Source organism: Manacus vitellinus, unplaced genomic scaffold (genome assembly GCF_001715985.3).
Source record: "Manacus vitellinus isolate BGI_N305 unplaced genomic scaffold, ASM171598v3 scaffold_1_pilon, whole genome shotgun sequence".
Lineage (NCBI taxonomy): Eukaryota > Metazoa > Chordata > Aves > Passeriformes > Pipridae > Manacus > Manacus vitellinus.
In genome coordinates, this window is record NW_021939396.1 from 1,637,254 (window position 1) to 1,661,083 (window position 23,830).

The 23,830-nt window shown below is 46.2% G+C and overlaps 1 protein-coding gene across 4 annotated transcripts in view; it reads left to right on the forward strand.

Annotated features, from left to right (window-relative positions):
- The window catches only part of TSNARE1 (t-SNARE domain containing 1), a 475,414-nt gene that overhangs the window by 35,226 nt on the left and 416,358 nt on the right, over positions 1-23,830 (forward strand). For all 4 annotated transcript variants that reach the window (XM_018075435.2, XM_018075454.2, XM_018075450.2 and 1 more), the window contains one exon: positions 10,807-10,854. The gene's annotated coding sequence lies outside the window, so the exon portion shown is untranslated. The remainder of the gene's footprint in view (positions 1-10,806; positions 10,855-23,830) is intronic.

Genomic DNA, 23,830 nt, shown 5'->3' on the forward strand with positions numbered 1-23,830 from the left:
GACACTTCCAGAGGTGGGGCAGCCACAGCTTCTCTGGGCGACCTGTGCCAGGGCCTCCCCACCCTCACGGGGTAGGATTTCTTCCTAATATCTACTTCTTCCTAATTTCTAGTCCATTTTTTCTACTCAAGAACAAGGTGGAGTTCTTGCTGGAAAACTATGACAGCAGTGGATTTGGGCTCAGGTTGTGCCTTTTTGGGATTTTTGTTTGCTGCACTGACTCGTGCCATTCCTGTTGTCCAGCCCCTCTGCAGGCTCCTGTCACACCTCCCTGCTGGCTTTGCTTCCTCAAAACTTATGTTGATGAAGGGAGGACTTGAAGGTCCTGGAGAGCCAAGGGGAACTCCTGGCAGCAGTTGTGGGACCAAACCTGGATATTCCAGATCCAGTCTGAGATAAGGCTGGTGATGGGAGTGTTTGTCTCTTGGCCTTTTTGTGGAGCTTGGCATTGCTGACCTGATGGATTGGAAGGACTCTTCCTCCCCACCAGGTTGGATGGGGCATCGAGCAACCTGATCTAGTGGGAGATGTCCCTGCACATGGCAGGGGGGTTGGAAGCAGATGATCTTGAAGGTCCCTTCCAACCCAAAGCATTCCATGGTTGTGTGATTCTGGGAGCACATGGACTTGTGTGGCTCGCTCCGAGCTGGGGGCTGCTGGGGCTTCTCTGACTGCAGGGTAAGAGACACAAAATGCCTCGTGCTGTTGAAGATACCAACTTCTATGATCCCCCTTGACCATGTTTCACTGGTGCAGAGATAGTCAAATCCACACTTGTGAGCCACCAGGTCCATGGGAGGAGCAGCATCCCTGCTACTTGCTGCTTGAGCTCTGGATTTCTCTCCTCAAGCTCTTCTGGGGACTAAGAAAACTCAGCAAATTATTTTTGGGTGGAGGAGAGGGGATGGCTTTCTGTGCTGGCTGTGAGCAAGGAGCTGGCCAGGCTTAGACCCTGGGAAAGCTGCAGTGATAAAGAAAAAGGTTTGAAGTCCATGTGAGGAGTTGCTTCACTTTATCTGTGATTCCTTCAAGAGCTTTTCAGGCTTTTCTAAAGGCTTTGTGAGTGTCTCCATCCTCTGTTTAAATCCTGTTCCTCTCCATCCCTCTGCACTTCATAGAGAAGCAAGAAATGACTCATTACACAACCTACAAAGGAACCTTAATGAATAAATGCATTTAGGGAAAAGAAGAAAAGAAAAAATAAGAGTTTTGTCTGGGGCAGGCTGGTGCTTTTGCTGTCTTGAACTCTGAAAGAATAAGTTGGGCTGCTTCTTTTTATTTGCTTTTCATTAATTGAGTCGCTTTAGTGCTATTAAGACTAATAGGACTTTGTTGGGACTGGAGCTCTGGGTCTGTGGGTTGCTTTTTCTATTTTTGGGTTTAATTTGCCTGAAACATCAAGAGCAAAACTTGCAAATCTCCCAGGCTTCTTGCTTTTCCATTTCCCTTCTTTCTCCTTCAAACCTTGATGCTGGCAGCATCCCATGAGGATGAGGAGCAGGTCAGTGCCCTGCAGTGCTTTTTGGGCATCCTTGGCGCTGATCAGAGCACAGTGGTGTATTTTAAAGGACTTGTGGTGTTTTGAAAGTTGGTGGGATCCCCTTGCCTTTCTTTCCTTGGCTTTTCTGCCAAATCCCTGGAACAAATATATATATTTACCTTTCTTTGCTGCTGTGATGGAAGACACCTTTCTTGCTTCTAAATGTTCTGTTCAGGTTGGGATCTCTCTGCTCGGGACTCCTGAACCGAACAGGATGATAGTGTCCATATACATATATATATATATATATTAAATATATAATATATAATATATAAATAAATATATATGCACATATATATAATTCATGCATTGCGTCAATTAAAAATATTTATCAAATATATAAAATTTATATAGTTGATTCAATGCTTGAGTTTTACAGTCCATGGGAGCAATAGGGGCAGTTGCCTGGGGCTGGTGGTGATAACTGGGATTGCACTTGGTTTTAGTTAATGGTGATGGAAGGTGTCCCTGCCCATGGCAAGGGGTTGGAATGAGATGATCTTTGAGGTCCCTTCCAACCTAAACCATTTATGATTCTATGATTCTGTGAATCTTCATTTTGAAGGTTCTCCTTGAATTCAAAAGCTCATTAGAGCTCTTCTTCTCCATGAGCTCCAGGTTGTTTTTTTTTTTTGGTTTTTTTTTTTTGTTTGAATACAGGAATGCAATGTTTTCAAAGGGAGGGAAGAGGGTGAGAAAGAAGTGTGGGTGCTCCTCTGAGACGGAGCCCATCCATTTTTGTCTTGTTATATCTCATTTTTACTTAATGCTGTTACATTATTTCAGCCGTGCTTGGTTTCAGATTCGCTGCAGAGATGAAGTTGCTATAACAACATGATGATTCATAGAAGGCTCAATGCAACAATCTGCTGGATTTTATTTTCCTGTCGTGACGACTTGGATGTTTTTGGTGGGGATTTCTGTCTATTTTCAGGCAGACCCTTCCGTGAGCTCCCTGCAGTGCTTTGCTTTGGATTGCCTGGACTCCAGGTAGTGATACCTGTGCTTGTGTAACACACCCAGACATCTCAAAGCGCTTCCCAAAGGTCAGTGCTGCTGTGCCAGGTTGAGGCACAGAGATGTGGGAACAGCCCAAACACCTTCAGCGTGTCAGGTGTGCAAACACAGCGTCTGTGTCTCTGCTTAGGTGGTTCTCCATCTCCTTCTTGCAGTGATAGTGCTGCTAAACTGATGAACTTCCGAGAGCCTCCCGATCCTTGTTGTTTAAAAAGAGAAGCACAAGTTAAGAGCTGATTCATTTCTCCTCGAAACATGTTGTCAAGTTTTATTTTGCCACCTAAAGGTCCTCTAAAATCACCGGGGAGTTCTGAGGGAGATCCAAAATCATTAATAGAATCATGGAATGGTTTGGGTGGGAAGGAACCCTAGAGATCATCCAGTTCCAACCCTCTTCCATGAGCAGGGATACCAGGGACTCTCGACCAGGTTGCTCCAAGCCTCATCCAACCTGGCCTTGGACACTTCCAGGGATGGGGCAGCCACAGCTTCTCTGGGAAACCTGTGCCAGGGCCTCCCCACCCTCACAGGGAAGAATTTCTTCCTAATACCTAATCCAAATCTCTCCTCCTTTAGTTTAAAGCCATTCCCCTTTGTCCTGTCCCTCGAGGCCCTTGTCCAAAGTCCCTCTCCAGCTCTCTTGGAGCCCCTTTATGGACTTGGAGCCCCCCCCTGGAAGGGGCTCTGAGGTCTCCCCAGTGCCTTCTCTTCTCCAGGCTGAACCTCTCCAACTCTCTCATCCTGTCTTCATAACAGAGGTGCTCCAGAAAATTTGATTAATAAATCTGCTTCTTTTTTTAGTTTTTTTTTTTAATTTTAATTGCAGTCTGCAATAACAGAAATGTTTTATTTAGGTCTTTTAATAGAAAAAAAAAGAAAAAGCCTGGAATTAGGGATGATTGATTTTTCTGTGGAAGATGGCAAATTATACAGAAATATCTACTTCCTGCCAATTTCAAGCTGCCTCTCCTTTGCAAAGAGCAGTCGTGATGGGAAACGTTTCAAGGTACCTCCAGACACTTTGTCAGCTTCTCAGTTCAAAATTGAAACTTGAGCAACAGAAATAAATACCTTCAGGATCTTCAAGCCTTGTGCCAAGAGCTTTCTCCTTTTCTCTCTCCTCTCTCCTCTACCTCAATGGTGAGAGTTTCAGATAACACAAAAAACCATAAAATCATGGAATGGTTTGGGTTGGAAGGAACCTTAAATATCATCTCATTCTAACCCCCTTCCATGGGTAGGAATACCTTCCACTAGATCAGGTTGCTCAGAGCCCCATCCAATATGGCCTTGAACAATTCCAGAAACGGGGAATCCACAATCTCTCTGAGCACCTGTTCCAGTCCCCCACCATCCTTATAGTAAATAATTTCTTGCTAAAATCTGATCTAAACCTCCCCTCCTTCATTTACTCCTCCCCTGCTTCATTTACATCTGTAAATGGAATAATGTGCCCAGACAACTTTCTTGAAGTCTGGGGTTTTTCCAGTCCTAAAGATTAGATTTGTTTTTTTAATGAAGTGCTTTGTTTTCCTGCTAACAAATATGGGATTAATTGATTTATTTTACTTTATTATTATTATTATTTTTCATTTTTCTTTTTTTTCATGTAGCAGGGCTCGATGCCTTTTGGAAAAGTGCTGTTCCTCTTTGCACAGTCCCATGCTGATCACAAAACCATCTGGAGATGACAACATACTTTCACCCAGCCTGCCTGTTGAGCTGGTGTCCCTTTTTCCTGCTCAACAACTGGGATGCTCAACAACTGGGCTTTCTGTCTTGCCTAATTGTGTTAAGTTGCATTTGCATCCTAAAGAGAGTGACTGGGAGAGGATGTCGAAGCTTTATATGCATTTTAAAATTCATAAATGCCATCAGTGGAGTTTAAAACATCAGATAACTGACTCTAAAGGCCTTGCTGAAATGTGCTGATGTCTTTATGCCCTGGGGAGTTGTCTTCCCCTGCACTGGATCTCCAGATCCTACACGGGTTGCTGTCAGCTCTGTGAGGGATAAGGAGGAATCATAACTGTGCAAACAGCTGTGGGGGCTGTGATATCTGTGCACCATCAAGTGAGTGGGGCAGTTTTTCGGGGCATCACCTTCTGACATTGTTCCTATGGCAGGGGTTTTGTTTTGTTACAAGAAGCTGTTTTCAGATCTCTCTTCCTCCATCAGAGGACCCATCTTCCCCCGGTGCCTCTGAGAATGTGCCTTACCAATCCCCACTCCACTTTTTCAGTGTTTTAACATTTGGGAACAACAATAAAAATGCAACAGAAGTGGAGGCAATGGAAAATATATTCCAGTGTGTTCCAAAAATTTCAAGCACGTGAAGGAGGCAAGTCAGCACAGTGTGTGAGATACTGCAGGCCTCACTAAGAGTTGTTGCTTTCACTTTGTTCCTGGGCATAGTTTTTATTCCTTGTCCACATTGATCATCCCAGCTTTATCCCACAGAGCCTCTTCCATGCAGCAAGTTGCAGAATTCTCCTCCCATGACCTCCTCTGGACATGGGATGAGGACCTTCATGTTTGGCTTGGTGGCTTCTTGAAGGAAAACCTCCTTCAGTTCATCACAGCCGGGACAGTCCTGCAACTCTGGCTTCTGGCTCTTGGTTGTGCTGCTTCTTGTCTTGGCTGTGTTTTCCCAGAGCTGTGCCAGGGGTGGTTGGTGTGATACCAGTGACCTCGGACAGAAGATGGTGTCTCACCCAACTACTTGGATGCATGTGGGGAGAAGATGATTCTCCCTCTGAGTCATGCAATTCCTGTTTCCTTCTGTAGGAAATCTGGTAAAATCGAGGGACGGGGAGGGAAGAAAATGGAAAGTGTCTCCATATTTCAAGAGAAAGAGCAACAGCTCCTCTGTGGTGGTTGTTTTGGCAGCAGTTTGCATCTCAGTTTGAACCCCAAAACAGCCATGAAGTGCAGGCAGCTGTGTTTGCTGTCCCAAAAGGTGTCTGAGAGGGTGTCAGTGTTCTTGCTGTGGTCCTGGTAGTGTGATGAGCCATGAGGGAACTGTCACCCCTATCCATGATGGAGATAATTTGAAAAAAATTGCTTGCAGCAAGACCTCAGGAATGACTTAGCTTGTTGTATTGGTGCCTCACTGTTAACCAGGGTTTTCACAGTGACTTCAGGGCTGTGAGTCAGTGTCTGTCTCAGTGTTCCCTCTTTTAGGATTGCTCATCTCAGCTGGACTTGCGGAATCCTAAGTCCAGGTGCAGCTCAGATATCAGGGTTTTGCTCTGGTCTGGTACTGCAGAGTTACATCTTTGCCCCAAACTTCTCTGTAGGTGAGTAGTTGATGTGCATTGAGGGTGGAGATGCTTCCACAGATGGTTCAGATGAAGGGCCACTAAGTTGATCACAGGGCTGGAGCACCTCTGCTCTGGAGACAGGCTGAGAGACTTGGGGCTGTCCAGCCTGGAAACTAGAAGGCTCCAGGGAGACTTTAGAGCCCCTTCCAGCACCTGAAGGGGCTCCAAGAGAGCTGGAGAGGGACTTTGGACAAGGAATGGAGTGGCAGGACAAGGAGAATGGCTTCAAACAGACAGAGAGCAAGCTTAGATTAGATATCAGGAAGAAATTCTTCGCTGTGAGGGTGGTGAGGCACCATGAGGTTGCTCAGAGAAGTTGTGGATTTCCCATCCCTGGAAGTGTCCAAGGCCAAGTTGGATGGGACCCTAAGCAACCTTGTCTAGTGGAAGATGTCCCTGTCTGTGGCAGGGGGATGGAATGAGATGGTCTTTAAGGTCCCTTTCAACCTAAACCATTCTATGATTCTTTGGTTCTCAGAAGCTCTTTCTGCCTTGTGACAGGTCACAATGGTGTAGTCTCCAAACTCTGTGTTTGCTGCCACCTGTTCCTTGAGGTTTTTACAGAAGCTGAATCAATTTTCTCCAGGCTTCTATTTTCATTTCTCCTATGTCAGGGTGATGGCAAAGCCACAACATGCATGAGCCCTTCGGCAATGTTTTCTGAGGGAAAAAACCTCATGGTTGCCTTTTCCTGCTCCAAAATATTGGGCAACTACTATTCCTCTGTTCCTCTCCCACCCATTTGTGTTGAGGGATTGAATGTCACCCCTGTGCATAGAGGGAACTGCTCTAGAAGCAGCCTTGTGGCTGGTCTGGTGGAGCAGACATGGTGGTGGAGCTGGAACCTTGCTCTGAAGTCTGGTAGCAGCTGTAAGTGCAGCTTCCCATCAGCTCCTTCAGCTGTCGGAGTCTCTTGATGTGACGCGGGGAAGTTGCTGCCTGAGGAATTTCAGGGAGTGAGGCGAGGGTGGGTGTGCATTTTAATTTTAGTTCTGCCTGACGGAAGATGCTCGCCAGCCCATCGTATTAATTTCAAAACTCCTCAGTATTGTGCTTGTTTTGCTGGGATAACACGCTGGGTTGACTGGGGAATAAGCAGGCAAAGCAGGAATTTGGGGAACAGTAAAACCAGCCACGCAGACAGAATTTAGTCTGTACAGCCTGTTGGTAACCTGCGTATTCCTTGACCCTGTTCCTACCCCTCGGAAAAAGGTTCTGACCCTGAAGGGTCTTTGCATCCTTTTGGATTGTAGTTACTGGATTGGAAAGACTCCAGTTGTCCAGCTCTAGCTCAGCCATCTTCCACTGGTCCCATCTGCTCATTCATCCTCCAGGAGAAACGGAGCCGTTGTCCTGCCAGCAGGAGCTGTCGGAAGCTATTTTCATGTCTGGTGCCTGGGCATGACATGGGGGAAGGCGTGGAGAATTCCCAGAAGGGCAGTTGAGTAATGGAACATGATGGATCCAGATGGAGCAGAGACATCTTCACAAAAAGGCTGCTCTTCCCCCTCTTCGGTTTCTTTGCAGCTGAGCTCTGACAGCGTTAAAACTTCAGTTGGTCCCTGCAGTGTTTGTAGGACCAGGCTTAAGGATCTGAGGTGGCTCAGCAGCAAGGATGGGAATGTTGCAGTGAGAAAGCCTGGATTGATCTCTCCATATCAAAAAGATTGTTATAACAGAGATGTACAGGGGAGTGTTTTTGTTGATTTGTCTTGATGCTGTCCCATTTTCCACCTCAGAGGCTCCTTAGGTTTTGGGGACATGATGTACATTGTGGTTGTGATGCAGCTTGGGGACACTCCTGGAAAACCCAGGCAAATTCCTGTACAGAGCAGCTGTGTTGGACATTGTGCAAGCGAGATACAATCTCTGCCTCCACCTCATGAATTGTGTTGTTGCTATTTTTATTCTTTTTTTAATAAATATTGTGTTTGTGTGCCTGGATGACATTTTCCATTCAAAAAGGGAGGGGAGGAATGAACGTGTCACCCACACCCAAGGTGCTGGGCACATAATTCAGGAGAATTACTCATAAACCTGCAAACCTTGTTATCCAGCTATGAAGGATTTCTGCCACCAATTTCCTCAGTCTGGCCACAATCCTGAAATTAATCTCACCTAAACAGGAGCATTTCCTCTCTCAGTGCAGGCAGAAATCGTTTCATTTCGTGGCTGAACCCTTCAGACAAAGAAAAAAAAGGGAAAAAACATAGGGGTTGAATCCCTTGTGACTTTGTTGGCCTTGTTTGAGCTGCTCTTCCTCCTGCCTTTTAAAGCTTCAGTGTGAGGTTCTCCCAGCCTCTCTGCCTTTCTTGGAAAATCTTAACATGTTTCCATCTATCATCTCCAGCACCAAAATATCTTCTCCCGCTCCTTGGCCATTCCCATGAATGGCTGATCTTGCCCTTGGGCACACTCATCATGGATGCTTTTCACCACGTTTGCTTCCCAGACAGATCTCCTCTCTCCAAGTCTGCTGTTTCGCTCTGCTGGGGAAAACACAGCTGCCCTGGGGTTTGTTTTGCACATGCAAGTGTAGGTGGAGCAGATTGGAGAAGACTCAAAGCACCTGGGTGACTGCTGAGCTGGGGAGGATGAGAGGGTTTCCCCGTTGTAAACATCTCAGGGGGAGGGGAGAGATCACCCCTTTTGGGTAGCAGATGGGATCTGGAATCACTGGTATTTGGATCTTTTTGCTTGTGAGAACTCTCTTCAGGCTCCCTTAAGTTCATGCTGCTCTATTTCTTTCTCCTGATGGAGAGTCTTCCAGGTTTTAGCTCTTCCTAGCAAAATCCTGCAGTAAACAGGGATAGGGAGTGTGGAATGGTTGAAATTCACCTAAATGCACCTCTTACATGCTCTTCATCATACTCTTCCTAAATTTCTTTTCCTGGAGGAGAGGCTGGCAGCTGAAGTCACAAATTCCCAGCCCTCAGCCCCTGCTGCTTGTTTTCCTTCCTAAAGAAATGAGGTGAAGGAAAGGGGACTCTGGGATGCCCAGCAGAGGAAACATCCTTACAACAAAGAGCAATGATGGTGTGGCTCAATAAGAAGCTGGAACAAGGATGTCCTAGGCAATACAAGGAACTGTCAGGCTGAACCCAGAACCATAAAATCATGGAATCATAGAATGCTGAGGGTGTGGAGTGGACCTTAAAAATCATCTGGTCCCAACGTCGCCTTGTCCTGCCCATGTTGGTCAAGTAGCAAGTGACAGGACAAGAGGAAATGGCCTCAAGTTGCACCAGGGATGTTCAGATCGGATATTAGGAAAAATTTCATGATGGATAGGGTTGTCAAACTTTGGAATAGGCTGCCCAGGGCAGTGCTGAGTCACCATTTCTGGAGGTATTTAAAAGATGTGTGGACGTGTCACCTGGGGATGTGGTTTAGTGGTGGCCTCAGCAGTGCTGGGTTAATGGTTGGACTCATTGACCTTAGAGGTCTTTTCCAACCTGAAATGATTCTCTGATTCTAATAAACTGGGAGCATTTCATCTGTCAGCTGCCAGCTATGGCTGGTGGCTTTTAAAAAGTTTGTGTTTTCCCTGTTAGGTGAGTTTTACCTTACCAAGAGGACATGAGAGGGCTGCTGGGCATGTTCCAAGTGTAGGATGCTGAAGGATGAGGTGGATTTACCACTCATCTGCTAATGAACACTATGGCAAACAAGAGGGGATGGAGTGGGAGGACTGAGCTGAGTTGGACGATGGTGATTTCCATAGGTTAAATCGGCGGGTCGTTGGGAATTACATCCTCCAGCTGCAACAACTCAATAAAATCGATGCTTACAAAACCCCTCACACAATTTGATCCAAATCCTGATTAAACCTCTAGGCTGGTTGTCCCCAGCCCGCTCAGTTACAAGAATATTTTTCGTTGTACCTTTTGATGTTTCTCACACCCAGCACCAAAAAGCTGCTTCTCCAGGAGGGGAAATTCGGCTGCCACTGCATGTAATTGCCTTGGTGTGTTTGCAGAGAGGTCACTCAAGGCTGGGATTGCTGCTATGGGCAGATATAAATCATTGCCGCAATTTTACCTGTGAATTTTTCTGTCTGAGGAAATTGCATCTTGTTTTTTTTACTGGCTTTTCTGTATGGAGAATGGAGTTAGTATGTAGTGTTTATGTAGGAAATGTTTATTAATGCAGTAGGATTTAAAAAATATTCAGCACAGAGCAGTATAGGAGCTAAATACAGTGTGTGGAGGGCTTCCTCTCTGGTGTTAATTGAACAAAGCAAGCTCTTGAGAGCTGCCTGGTGCTCATCTAGTGCAGGACCTACCTCCCAATGTTGCTTTTTCCTTGCAGAATTGGGTGCTTTTATAGCCAAGAGGTGTTGTTCCTGGAATAAAAGCTAAATTTGGAAGTTCTTGGAGGGTAGGGATGTGTGTGTATGTTTGATGGCCAGAATGAGAGAGAAACAACCAGCCAAGACCTTGATTTGTCAAGGCTCTCTCTTCTCTCCAGTTTAACAGACACTGAAATGCTTAACTGGATTGCGGCCAGAGTGTTCCTCCCATGGCAGGTTTGGGATCTTAAAGAAGGCTGGATGATTAAGCAAGGGATTCCCCTTTTCCATTGAAGGTTTTAATTCATTATTTGTTATTTTTTCAGGCATCTTGCAGCCAATTATAACTCTCCTACTTTTGCACCTCTGCTAATCTGGAAATATTAAAAGCTCTTAGCAATTTTAGATGTTTATTTCTAATTTCTTTTAAAAAGAAGATGCTGTTCCCATACTCAGCAGTGATGTTTTGAGGAACCAACACTTGCTTTTGTACCTGTTCTGACAGCCCAGCTCAGAGGCTGCAGGTTGTGTCTGGACACCAGAGCTCGTGGTGCTGATGGTGTCCATGTCCTTAACCTTGTCAGTGAAATAGTTTTATTCCCAGCACTAATCAGTTGTTTTGCTTTTCCTTCCAGATTAAAAGAAAGTCTAAGACCGGGGGAGCAGGACGAAGGAAGCAGTTGGTAAGAACATCTCTTCAGGACAGATTCCCCTGCACGTGGAATGATGAGGCTCAGGCAGATGAAAATTAAATTTTGCCCTTGAGAAATGTTTTTTCTTTTTCCCTGGATTTCATTTATAGGATTTCCCTTGCTTTTGGACTGAGTTGTGAAAAGTGAGAGCTGGTTTATGAAATTCTGATGGTGAGGCTGGGGAGAGAGTCCCAGGGTGTTGTTATCTTCTCTCACATGGAGAACAACCTTCTCCAAGAGCTGTCTCAGAGCTTTGGCCATATTTTTGTGTTCTTCCTGCCTTCTCATTGTGCTGGTCCTTTGATGATTTCATGTCTTTGATTTCTAGAATTTGTTATGTACAGAAAAAACTTAAATGCAGGAAATGGCCAACACATGGGTGTTTAAAGATCTCATGCAGTTGGAGTCATAGAAGAGTCTGGGTTGGAAGGGACCTTTGAAGGTCATCAAGTCCAGCTATCTTACCATGGGCAGGGATATCTTCCACTGGATCAGGTGGCTCAGAGAGTCATCCAGCCTGGCCTTGAATGTTTCCAGAGATGGGGCATTTACCACCTTCCTGGGCAATCTGTGTCAGTGTTTTGCCACATTCATCACAAAAGATTTCTTCCTTCTCTGTGGTCTGAACCTCTACCCTCTTTCAGTTCAAAACCATTACCTCTTGTCCTGTTACTGCAGGCCCTGCTAAAAAGTCTGTCCCCTATTCCCTGAAATTACTGAAAACCATGTTGTTCTGTGGGTCTTCAGGTTTAACTTCATGTTCCTTATCTTGGAAGCTCCTGCCAGGGTGGTAAAGCCTTGCTGGTCTCCTGTGCAGTGTGACAGGCAGGGAGGGGGGCTGGTCTTGTGCCACACTGGTGGGATATGCTTGTGTCCCTTGGATGTTCACTGGTCCACTCCCAAGGATATTGATTTTTGGTCCAGCACCACATTCAGGAGTGGCAAAAGAGCCAAAGCCAATCTCCATTGGCTTTTTCTGGGACTATTCTTTCCCTCCCGACTGTTTTAGCTCCCCTTGGAGGTGTAGGGAGCTACTGCAGAGTTACAGGACTCTTCCCTGGTATTTCTTGAGGCAGCAGCTCTGATTCCTCACCTGCAAGGCTTGTATTTGGGGAGAGAGCAGTGCTTTGTGTAATTCTCATTTCCCTGTGGCGGCACTGGTGCTGAATCAGTGTGACAAGTGTCCCTTTTGATACGGGTGATGTTTCCCTAAATTCTGGTGCTCATTGCCCCTGGATCTCCTTGCAGCAGTAACTGCAAGTGTTACTGCTGTCCTGAATAGCCCCCCAGTACCACATTTGGCTTGAGAGACAACATAAATCGTCCTCCTACAGGGGTCTGGGCTGAAAACCAGAGGATTTGCCTTTTAGTATGAGCTACTTGTGCCTTAAAACAAACCTTGCTGAAGGCATCTTTTCTTAGCTTTACAGCTTTCCCTTTCCATCTCTTGCTTTGGTGTGCACTTTCTTCTGTGTGGCACAAAGGACTGGCTACATGGGAAGAAGGCCAAGAAGGCCAGTGACATCCTGGATTGTATCAAAAATAGCATGGCCAGCAGGACCAGGGAAGTGATTCTCCCTCTGTACTCCTCACTGGTGAAGCTGCACCACAAATCCTGTGTCCAGTTCTGGACCTCTCATGACAACAAACACATTGAGGTGCTGGAGCATGTCCAGAGAAGGGCAGTGGAGCTGAGAAAGGGTCTGGAGAACAAATCTGATGAGGAGCAGCGGAGGGAACGGGGGAGGGGGGCTCAGCCTGGAGAAAAGGAGGCTCAGGAGGGACATTATTGCTCTCTACAACCACCTGAAAGGAGGTCATAGCCAAGTGGGGGTCAGTCTCTTCTCCCAGGTAGCAAATGGCAGGACAAGAGGAAATGGCCTCAAGCTGCATCAGGAAAGGTTCAGTTTGGACATCAGGAAGAATTTCTTCATGGAAAGTGTTGTTAAGCATTGGAAAGGGGTGCCCAGGGAGGTGGTGGAGTCACCATCCCTGGAGGTGTTCAAGAAGTGACTGGACATGTCACGTAGTGTCCTGGTCTCATTGACAAGGTAATGATCAGTCAAAGGGTCGGCTCAGTGATCTTGGAGGTCATATCCAAACTAAAGGATTCTGTGATTATTCTATGAGTGTGGCCTCTGGGAGCAGCCAAGACCGATGGGTTGGAAAGCTGTAGTCAACCACATGATGGTGAAGATTGTTCCAGCAGTGAGGGTGGAAATAACTGTTATGGTGTCTCTGTATCTGTGACCCATCTTGCTTTTGCTGGACCTGGAGTCACGAGCCTGGTGCAGGGAATTGTTGGTGGTGTGAATAATGAAGGACACCAGGTGTGATGAATGTGGAAGTCCCATCACCCTTCGAGAGATGCATTGATGGTGTCAGCCAAGCTGGGACCAAGATATCTCTGCCCAGCTGTCCTATGGTCCTTGGCTGTTCTGACAACATCTTGGTCCCTGTCAATGTGTCGACCTGTCCAAGCTCACAACTGTTCCTGTGTTGTCTTTGTGCTCTTGGACTCTTGCTGATCTTCCTCTCCCCACTCCACGTGTACCCTGGGTCTGGTGCTCTGCCTGTCAATGTGCTGCAAGGTGAGGATGAGGAAAGTAGGTGGGAACTGTTTGGGGAGAGTCACCCCAGCTTCAGGTTGGGTGTGGGATGCTCTTCTTGATGCTCTTGAAAGCCCTGCTGTATGATAGCCACATGGGGTGCTTTGAGAGCAAAGCTACAGAAGGACATCTCTTGCAGCAGAGAGACCTTATCTCTTCCTGCTCAGATTTGCTCTTTTTCACCTGCTGAGACCCTGAAAGTCCAGGCGGTGGAGTTGTTTTTAGCTCCCTGATTCTCTGTGCCAGTGAAGGCACTTTTGCTGGAAGGGGTGTGCAGGGCACAAGCACAATGTGCTCCCTGGCCCCAACCCGCTTCATCCACATGACCAAGTGTTTGCTGGAGGCTACTGAGGTCTGGAGAGGCCACTCCATGCTAAGTAGACCAGCAGGTCCTCCCTGGGGACATTGTTCAACTGGCCTGACCCATTCTTCAGCCATTCAGGTTACGCAAGTGAGAGGTTGACTGGGGCTAAGCCTCTGCCTGGATTTGTGTCCAGGTGGGAGCACTGAGCATCAGCTTCACTGCTCAAACTTTTCCTGTGTGACCAAGTGGTTTTCTTTCTTCTTTTTTTCTGACTGGCCACTTGTGCTTTCATGTAGAGGTGATTGGAAAAATCAGCTTTTTGTATCAGTGCTTAAAAATACATACATGTGCACGAAACTGCATGTAAAATATACCTTTGTTAGTTAAACCAAATGGAGATTTAACATGTATGTGTTGATGCCCTTATTGTGCCCAGGTCCTTGCTAGATCTTGTTGCATTTTCTCATTATCCCCATTCTGATCTTTTCAGGTGTTGCTAGTGAACTTCACAAATGCTGCTTTTCATGTACTATTTCATCATGTGCTGATTTTGTCTTTAGGGGTGGGAAGGAATTGGGGGTGTTGTTTTTCCAAGGGCACATTCAAAGGCTCAAAGCTGATGAAGGGACGAGAGGAAATGGCCTCAAGTGGTGCCAGGAGAGGTTTGGGTTGGATATTAGGAAAAAAATCTGCACTGAAAATGATATCAAGCATTGGAAGAGGCTGTCCAGGGAAATGGTAGATTCACCATCCCTGTAAGAACTGAAAAAAATGTGTGGATGTGGCAGCTGGGGACATGGTCAGTGGTGGACTTGGTGGCACTGGGCTAGTGGTTGGACTAAATGATCCTAAAGTTCTTTTCCAGGCTAAACAATCCTGTCATTCTTCTGTGGACTCACTGGTGGATGTGGCTTTCCATTGCTCCTCTCCCAACAGGCTGCTCCATATCCTCATCCCTCATGTGATTCCTTGTGACACTGCTCTGTGGGATGCCATCGAGTGTGTATGGAGAGGAAAAGGATCCATTCTACAACATCCTTGTGCAGCATTCCCAGCTGTCAGCATGTGATGTGCACAGTGTGATGACCCAAAAAACTTCTCCCTGGGTGGTGGGTTAATCTGATAACCACCCACGCCTGCCTTTGGCTGGATGTCCTGAGGTTTGGCATCAGTGCACCCCCCATCTCAGAGCACTGGGCAGTGTCTCCAGGCTGTTAGCATTTCCTGTGTTTCCTCAAACCAGTTTCTTGGCCAGCATTTCAGCACTGGGGTGGTTTCTGGCCAGATTTCCCTGGTGTGGTGGTCCCTGCTCAGCGAGCAGTGCTGGCTTCGCCTCCACAGAGCCTGTGGCGTCCATCCTGCTGCTTTTTCCCTGCCTTTCAGTCCCTGCATTCCTGCAAGGGAACAAGATAATCACTGTGTCGGGTTTGTAGCAAACTCTCCTCAAAGTGACAGCCCTGGGCAAAAGCTTAATGTGGTGTGTTGGGATTGCTGATTTGCCGGGCCACCATCCTGATCTCCTTGGCACTGGAAGAGTTGCTGCTCTGAACTCCCTCGGTTGTCTTTGTTGAGAAATGCTGCCTCCAAGTAACTCAGGATCTGCACAGATTCCCTGGTCTTCCCTGAAGAAGTAGGAAGGTGTTCTCCCACTTTGTGTTTGGCAGGGCAGAGCATTGCAAACAGAGGGGAGCTTTCCGTGGTTGGATGCGAACGTCGCTGTCTGGCTGTGGGAGGTGTCTGCCATGCACCACATGGACAGAGGGTTTCTTGTGATCTGGGAGTGCTCCTCAGATGGGGAAAACCTGGGTGTGAAGGAATTTATGATCAGAGGGCTGCAGCGACTCTCCTGAGAGAGTGGGGGCTGTTCAACCCAGAAAAGAGAAGGTTCTGGGGAGACCTTAGAGCACTGCCAGTGCCTAAAGGGGCTCCAAGAGAGATGGAGAGGGACTTTGGACAAAGGCCTGGAATGACAGGATAAGGGGGAATGGCTTCACACTACCATAGGACAGGTTTAGATTGGATATTGGGAAGAAATTCTTCCCCGTGAGGGTGGTGAGACACTGGCACAGGTTTCCCAGAGAAGCTGTGGCTGCCCCATCCCTGGAAGTGTCCAAAGCCAGGTTGGACAGGGCTTGGAGCAACCTGGGACAGTGGAAGGTGTCCCTGCCTTTGACATTGGAATGAGATCCATTCCATGATTTTATGATTTCCTTTGAGATGTGTGGGGGGATACAGGGAAGTGAAGGACAGCTATTTCAGTAGCTCTTGCTGAGGGCAGCTCCTGAATGTCTGTCAGCTTCAAAAATGGGGTTAATCCCCACCACATATTAAGAGATTGATGAAAACTTTCCTGTGCAGTTCTTTGGACCAAGCACTGGCACCCGAAAACATGTGGAGTATGGAAATTCCATGTTGTTCCCAGTTCTCCCTGTACAGTAGCAATCACAAGTCAGCTGGGGGCTATTTTCCAGCCTATCAATGTCCTCTTTTGCTTCTAAGGTGGACTGGGGGAAAGATGAGTGTCCTTGACCTCCCTCTGTCAAATGGCTATGAACTTCTGCTTGGGATTCTGTGATGGGGCTGACGATTTACCTTGATTTATTTATGTATCCATTTTTAAAAGGAAGAGAGGGATTGATTTTTCTCTTTTGACCTGGAATTTGCAGAAGCCCAAGTTCTGCAATTAAGAGCATGTTACTCCTTGTCTTAAGGCAAAGACATCTGTGCAACCACCTTCAAACTTCGTGCAGGGAGCTGCCAATTAAACTGTCCTGTGTCAGGCTGGACTTTTTGGCTGCAGCCTCCAGTTTTGCAGGGCACATCAGCATATTTTGGATTGTCTGCATCCCTGGGCCTTACAACTTCCTGTTCACTCCCCCTTACCAGGTTTGGATTTTTTGGGTGTGTTTTAAAAACACCTCCTGCACAGCCAGGCAGGTTTGGGGTGGCAGCTGGTGCACCGGGCATCATGCAAGGTACCTGCAAAAGAGGCAAATCCAGATGTCCCTTTTGTTTTCCTGAGCAGTGAGGAAGAAGCTGATGTGAGTTACTTCTGCCTTTGGAGATCCAAAAGGATGAACATATTTATCTTTTAGCTGAATGAGGTGGCAGTTCTCCAGCCACCTTGCTGCAAATTTAAGGTTATTTTATGGAGCCTTGGTGGGGATCTTTCCTCTTTTTTTCTGTCCTCTCCCACTATGTAAAGATGGAGATACCATGTATGGGGTGGTGTTAGAGAGAGTTCTCTGGGAATCATGGAATGGTTTAGGTTGGAAGGAACCTTAAAGATCATTTTGTTCCAACAACAGAATCCTCTTGCAAACCTACACACAGTTCAACACTGTGATCAGCATCTCTCAGATATGGATTACAATGTTGAGCTGTGTGTGGGTTTGGAAGAGGATTTTCTTGGCAGCTGCAGAGCAGAGGGAAGGCAAACAAGCAGAGATTGAACAGGAATGGTCTCCAGAACCCAAAAAAATACTGAGCCAGCATCAAACACTAAGACAAGGAAACCCTGTGGCACCATCCAAATCTGCTGGTGCATGAATTCCGAGGGAAAGGACACCACTGTCTTCTAAAATGATAGTTTTCCTCTGAAATTTGAAATGCTGGTGGAACTGAAATTCCTGGTGAATTCCCAACTCAACTCCTCTTCCCACCTTCATCTTCCAGACAGGTACAACCTATAGCAGGGCAGGAGAGTTCATAAAGACAAGCAGGGACAAAATACAGTGCCTGGCACTGAGGGAGTGTTTTTGCATTTCAAGATGGTTTGAATCAATGTTTTTGCTGGTTTAAAGTGATTCTGAAGGTTGGTTCATGTCATCAGTCCCAGTCTCCTCAACAATATAATTGCCTGAGATGATCTGCTCTGGCTCAAGCTGACCAGCCAGGAAGGATCTTGCCTTGGAAACATTTGAGTTAGGAGTATGTTTTGAGTTCGAAAAAATGTTCTCTCTCATTTTTGAGAGAGCAGTTGGGAAACAGAATGAAGAAATCTATGGCGTCTTTTTTTAAGAACTGAACATAAAAATAAATAAATGCAGAAAGAAATAAAGAAAACCTGCAAACAGAGAGTTAATAAGTCTCAACTTCAGTGCTTTTGTGTGTGAATATTATTCCAAAAGCCTCACTGGGATCAAAGCATCTTTGCTGAATGCAAAATATTGTCTGTGCCCGCCGGCGCTGCTGCCTCTCAACAAGGTGCAGTTGTTCAGTGAGTAGTTACAATTTGGGGGGAAAAGATCTAGAAGTGATTAAAAAGTAATTTAAAATATCTGTGCTTTCCCATTAAGCTGTTGCCAGTGGCATTAAACAGTCTGTTTCTCCCCCTGCACTTATTCCCAGCCTTTTGTTGGGCTGTGGGTGTTTGTGTGATGAAAGATAAAATTACGTCACGTGTCGACCAGAGCTCAGCAACTGAAGCACGTGGAAGAACCTCTGTTGGCAAACAGCAACCTGTGGCTGGGGGCATTGATTTCTTTAGGAATTACTAAATTTGGCATAGCAATGTATTTTTAAATAGCTCCAGACCCTCCCAGTGCCACTTAAGGAAAGGGAGTTATTTCTGTTCTTTCTCTGCCCAGTAAATTGGACCAGGAAAAATTGGACCAGATATTTCCCTTCCCCTTCCCCTCCTCTTCTATTTCTCTACATACTGCATTCCTTTTCTTTTTCCTTTCTGTGCCTTTTCCTTCCATTTTTTCCTTCCATTTTCCTTTTTCCTTTCCTTCCTTATCCTTTCCCAGTTTCTACAGTGAAGAGCAGTGAAAACAGGTTAAACTAAGAAGTCCAATGCTGGAAAACTACAAGACATGAATCACAGAGTAGTTCAGGTTGGAAGAGACCTTTAAAGACCATCAAGTCCAACCCACCTGCAATGACCAGGGACATCTCCAATCAACTCAGGTTACTCAGAGCCCCATCCAACCTGTCCTTGAACATTTCCAGGGATGGAGCAGCCACCTCCTCTCTGGGCAGCCTTTTCCAGTGTTTTACCACCAACACTGTAAAAACCTTCTTTATATCTAATCTTAATCAACTTTCTTTTAGCTTAAAACCATCACCCCTTGTCCTATCACAACAGATCCTGCTAAAAGGTTTCTCCTCATCTTTCTTATAGCCCATTTAGGCATTGGAAGGGGCTCTAAGTTGTCCCTGGAGCCTTCTCTTCTCCAGGCTGAGCAACCCCAACTCTCCCAGCCATGGAATCCTGTTCTGGCACAGTGGTGGTTCCCAAATGCTTCATCTGAACCCACAGCACATGCTGTTGAGCTGTGCTTCCATGATGGATACCCACAGGCAGTGCTGAATGTGGGAGTTAGTGCAGTGGGGAGTTTTTTACAGGAAACTGGTTCTGACAGTGTCCAAGGTCAGGTTGGATGGGGCTTGGAGCAACCTGGTCTAGTGGAAGGTGTCCCTGCCCATAGCAGGGGGTTGGAGTGGGATGGTCTTTAATGTCCCTTCCAATCCAAACCATTTCATGATTCTGAATGCTGTTCCTTGGCTGATCTGAAGTTTTCCCGGACCTGCTCTGCAGAGGCTTTTGGCCTTTGCTGGACTAAGTGGTCTTTTTTCTCACAACCACTATAAAATATGACAGCTCTGATAAAGAGATCAAATTGTCTTCTAAGAACTGCCTTTACAATAACCTCTGTAATCTCTGCTACTGCTTTAGTGTAGCCCTAACTAAAAGCAAATTATGGAAGTTTACTGTCTAACTTAGCAGATAATTACATATAGTGAGAGAGGAATATGGGGGGGTAAGAGAATCTACAGACTGATGGGTTATTTACAATAAATTGTAAAAATTTGGGTTTGTAATTAATTAGAAGAAGGAGAGAGAAAAAGTTGGGTAGTGGAGGAGCTGACTCATGGTATTGAAAGGGTAAACAATTTTCTCCTTCAAAAAAACCAAAAGACTGTGTTTTGAAGTAGCTTTTGAAAGTTAATATTTACAGGACTGAAAGTTGATAGGCTTTCTATTATGTCATAACTAATCTTGATGTTGAAAAGCTTTGTGACTCTGTCACACTGAGTTAAATCACCTTTGGCAAGGCTGTGACAGGGTTTGTAAGGATCTGGTGTTATCCAAGGAGAAGTGCCCTGGCAGAGCCCCATGCTGTGAACCCACCTGTAATTCCTCCATGGTTTCTGCAGTAGCATCTCCCTCTAATGAGCACAAAACAAACAAAATCCCAACTTTTGAAAAGTCATGACTTGGATAAAACTAACCTTGACTTTTCTGCCTTTTATTTTTGAGTTCTTCTGTGGCTTATTTTATTCTGTTTCTGGCTGCAGGTGTTCTGAGAAAACCCCAAGCTTTGGTATAAAATACAACTCTGTGTTTTAAAAACTCTAGATCTGTTTACTTAAAACAATTGCCCCTTTATTTTAATACATTAAATATATATATATGTGTCCAGCAGACCTTTAGATAATTTAATAGCTTTAGTGGTGGCACTTCATCTCTTTCTTGAGCAGAGGTGTGAGCTATGGGGCTGCTTTGTTTCTAAGCACATGCAGTTGTATGAGCTTTTCAATCCTGCTGCTCAAATGGAATATTGACAAGGTTTGTCCCCTATGGAAAGATATCAGGGAACATATAAAATGATTAGGAAAGGAGTCTCAGGAGGTTTAGGGTATCTACTCTCTTATTTTTCAGTTGGCAAGAGTTTGGCACTGTTTGGGTCTTGAATTTTTAAAGCTGTTGGCAAAGTCTCATTTTCCTCTATGTCTTCAGCCAGGACATATCTTGGGTATCTTGGAGTGAAGTTATGATGAAGAGAGAGCTGTTGCAGGTTATGCTTTTGTGGCTGCATCTGTAGGTCCAGATCTTCATGCTCTTCTTGTTGGATTAGCTCAGCTCATGGGAAATAACTGGACTCTGAATCACAGAATGGGTTGGGTTGGAAGGAACCATAAAGATCACCTTGTTCCAACCCCATGCCGTGGGCAGGGACACCTTCATCTAGACCAGGTTGCTAAAAGTCCAATCCACACTGGTCTTGAACATTTCCAGGGATGGGGCATCCACAGCTTCTCTGGACAACCTGTGCCAGTGTCTCACCACCCTAGTAGGGAAGAATTTCTTCTATCTCGAGTCTAAACCCACCCTCTTTCAGTTTGATGACATTCCCCCCTGTCCTGTCACTCCATACCCTTGTCCAAGGTGCCTCTCTAGCTCTCTTGGAGCCCTGTTCAGTACTGGAAGGTGCTCTAAAGCCTCCCTGGAACCTCTTCTCCAGGCTGAGAAGTTCACCAGGTGCATATTCATCCCCTGATCCTTTAAATATGTCTTCACTCCTACCAAGCTTAAAACATCACTGTTGGAACATTGAAAAAAACTGGTGTTGAAAGATGTCCTGATCTGCTTGATCTCTTCCATGTCTGTGATGGATGTGGGTCCATTGCTTGTTGGCTGTGGAGAACGTTCCTGATCCTCAGCCTGCAAAGGGTCTCCTTTCCTGAGTAGGAAATGCAGCCCTTACACTGGCCATTCATCACCTCCTAGGCTGCTCCAAAAGCACAGTGGGCAGCAGGGTGAGGGAGGTGATTCTTCCCCTCTACTCTGCTCAGGTGAGACCCCACCTGCAGTGCTGCCTCCAGCTCTGGGACCTGTTGGAACGAGACCAGAGGAGGCCACCAAGTTGATTAGAGGGATGGAGCACCTCTCCTATGAGGAAAGGCCGAGAGAATTGGGATTGTTCAGCCTGGAGAAGAGAAGGCTTTGGGGTGACCTAATTGTGGCCTTCCAGTCCCTGAAGGGAGCCAACAAGAAAGATGGAGAGAGACTTTTAATGTGGGCATGTAGGGACAGGACAAGGGGGAATGGCTTCAGACTGAAAGAGAGTAGTTTAGATTAGATGTCAGAAAGAAATTCTTGATTGTGAGGGTGGTGAGGCCCTGGCACAGGTTTCCCAGAGAAGCTGTGGCTGCACCATCCCTGGAAGTGTTCCAGGCCAGATTGGATGGGGCTTGGAGCAACCTGGGATAGTGGAAGGTCTCCCTGCGCATGGCAGGGGGTCGGAACTGGATCTTAAAGGTGCCTTCCAACCCAAACCATTCTATGATTCTGTGATTAAAAAATACACAGAACTTTAAATCAGTTTTTAAACACTGTAGCTCCTTGCCAGCCCCACGATGGGTGTGAGGGAAGCAGCTCTTGGCAGTGGTGGATGAAGTCAGCTTTTCTCCCTGGTTATCTATGGCAAAGTGCTATTTTATGAACTCCTTTGCCTTTGGGGGCAGAGTGTGTTCCATGAGTTTAAGTTTGCTCAGCCTCCCCAGTGTGTTAAACCTGGTGTCACTTGGCTCCACGTCAGAGGTATTTTATCTTCTCCAGGAAGATAAAACTCTGCTGAGGAAGAACGGGCTGAGTGCAGTGGTTGGAGGTGCTGAGGGAGATACTCTGAGCTGGACATGCAGGTCAAGCCACCACCCTCAGCTGGACACCCAGGCTTCTGCTCATTCCCTGTGTAAGCCTGGAAGGTCCATCCAACCCTAATGCTAAATTTCCTCCTGTATATCACAACTTGGCCACTTCTGCCTTGCAGTTGGACACAGCATGGATTTATATGGAGGAGGAAAGAACTTGGATCCTGTGGGAGGTCTGAGGCACTGGATTTTATTCCTTCTGAACAAATTTCTGGTTTTCAGGCCTCTAGCTATTGTCTGGTCTTCCCTGGGGGCTCAGCAGAGATGTCTGGACCACAGCATTGTTTTTCTTGGCTCTTTGCTCAAAGTAATTCATGGACCTCTGGGGTGTCTGGGAAAGAGGAGCTGGCAACTGCTGTCCTAAGTTTCAGTGCTGTTGTTTTGGGACTGGTGTATTTATGTACAAGCCTGTTTTGGTACTTGTATAAGCACACAGTGGGATTCTTGGGGTGTCCTGTGCAGGGCCAGGAATTGGACTCGATGATCCTTGTGGGTCCCTCCCAGCTCAGAATATTCTGTGATTCCATGGCTGTGGCTGTTGCCTGGGTGGTCCAACCTCCTCACCTGGGCATGATGGTGGTGGTGCCCATCCTTAATGTCCATCATCTCCCATTGGTTTAGTCTGAATTTTTTTCTTCCCCTTAGGCTGGGACATGGTGGTTTGCTGACTGTTTTGTGTGGGAGTGCCCATAGCAGGCTCCTTCAGGAGATTGTTCATGGTTGGGTGTTTCTCTGGATGTGAACAAGATGAGCTACAGAGAGCTCTGTGAAGGGGCAACCCAAAGCTTTGGTGTTTCCCCCTGCTGGAGCCCTGTTTGAGACCTTTCTGAATGACTTTGGGACGCAGGGCTTGCTGCTACAGTTGTACCACACAGCCCTACTCTTGGCTATAGGGAACAGCTGTTGATGGGGCACCTTTTGAAATATTCCCATTTAATAGCAATACAAGGCATGGCTGAGCTCTGAAATGCTGTGGAAAACTTAAAGAGTGGAAGTAGAGTGATAACATACCTAAAATTTTTGACTTTTGTTTATATTGAGCTTTCTGGCTTTTGTATGTTGACTGATCTTGCTTGGACTGCTGACACCCATCTCTCTTGGCTGTCACATTCAGTGTAGTGGAAATGTTAATCCTGCCTATGGTTGCAATGCAAAGATTGATCTTCAGGTAAAAGCACATGTGGAAACCATCTTAGGAATCTGTTAGGTCTGAAGAATGAATTTTTACATGATGCTCTTCATCTTTGCTCCTGTTATGCTGTGAAGTCCCATCCCACCAGCCCGTGGAAGCTGGTTCATGTTGTCTTCTCCACCTACAGAACTCGCACAAGACAACTTTAGAGGATCCTCCTCTTTCTTAGTTCATGGAACAAGGCTCCCATTGGGATCAAGGTGTGTTTAGTGGTCATATCCTACCACATCTCCAGTCTGGGCTAATCAACTTCCCCTTGTTTAATCTTACAAAGGCCATAGACCTCTCTGAGATATCTGTCAATGCTTTGGAACATGATGTCCTTTATTGTCCTTTATTTTCAGGCTGTACCTGTGTGGAATTTAAGCCATAATCCCAATTCCTTGAAGTTTTAAGCAGCTGTCTCATTGTGCCTGATCTCCT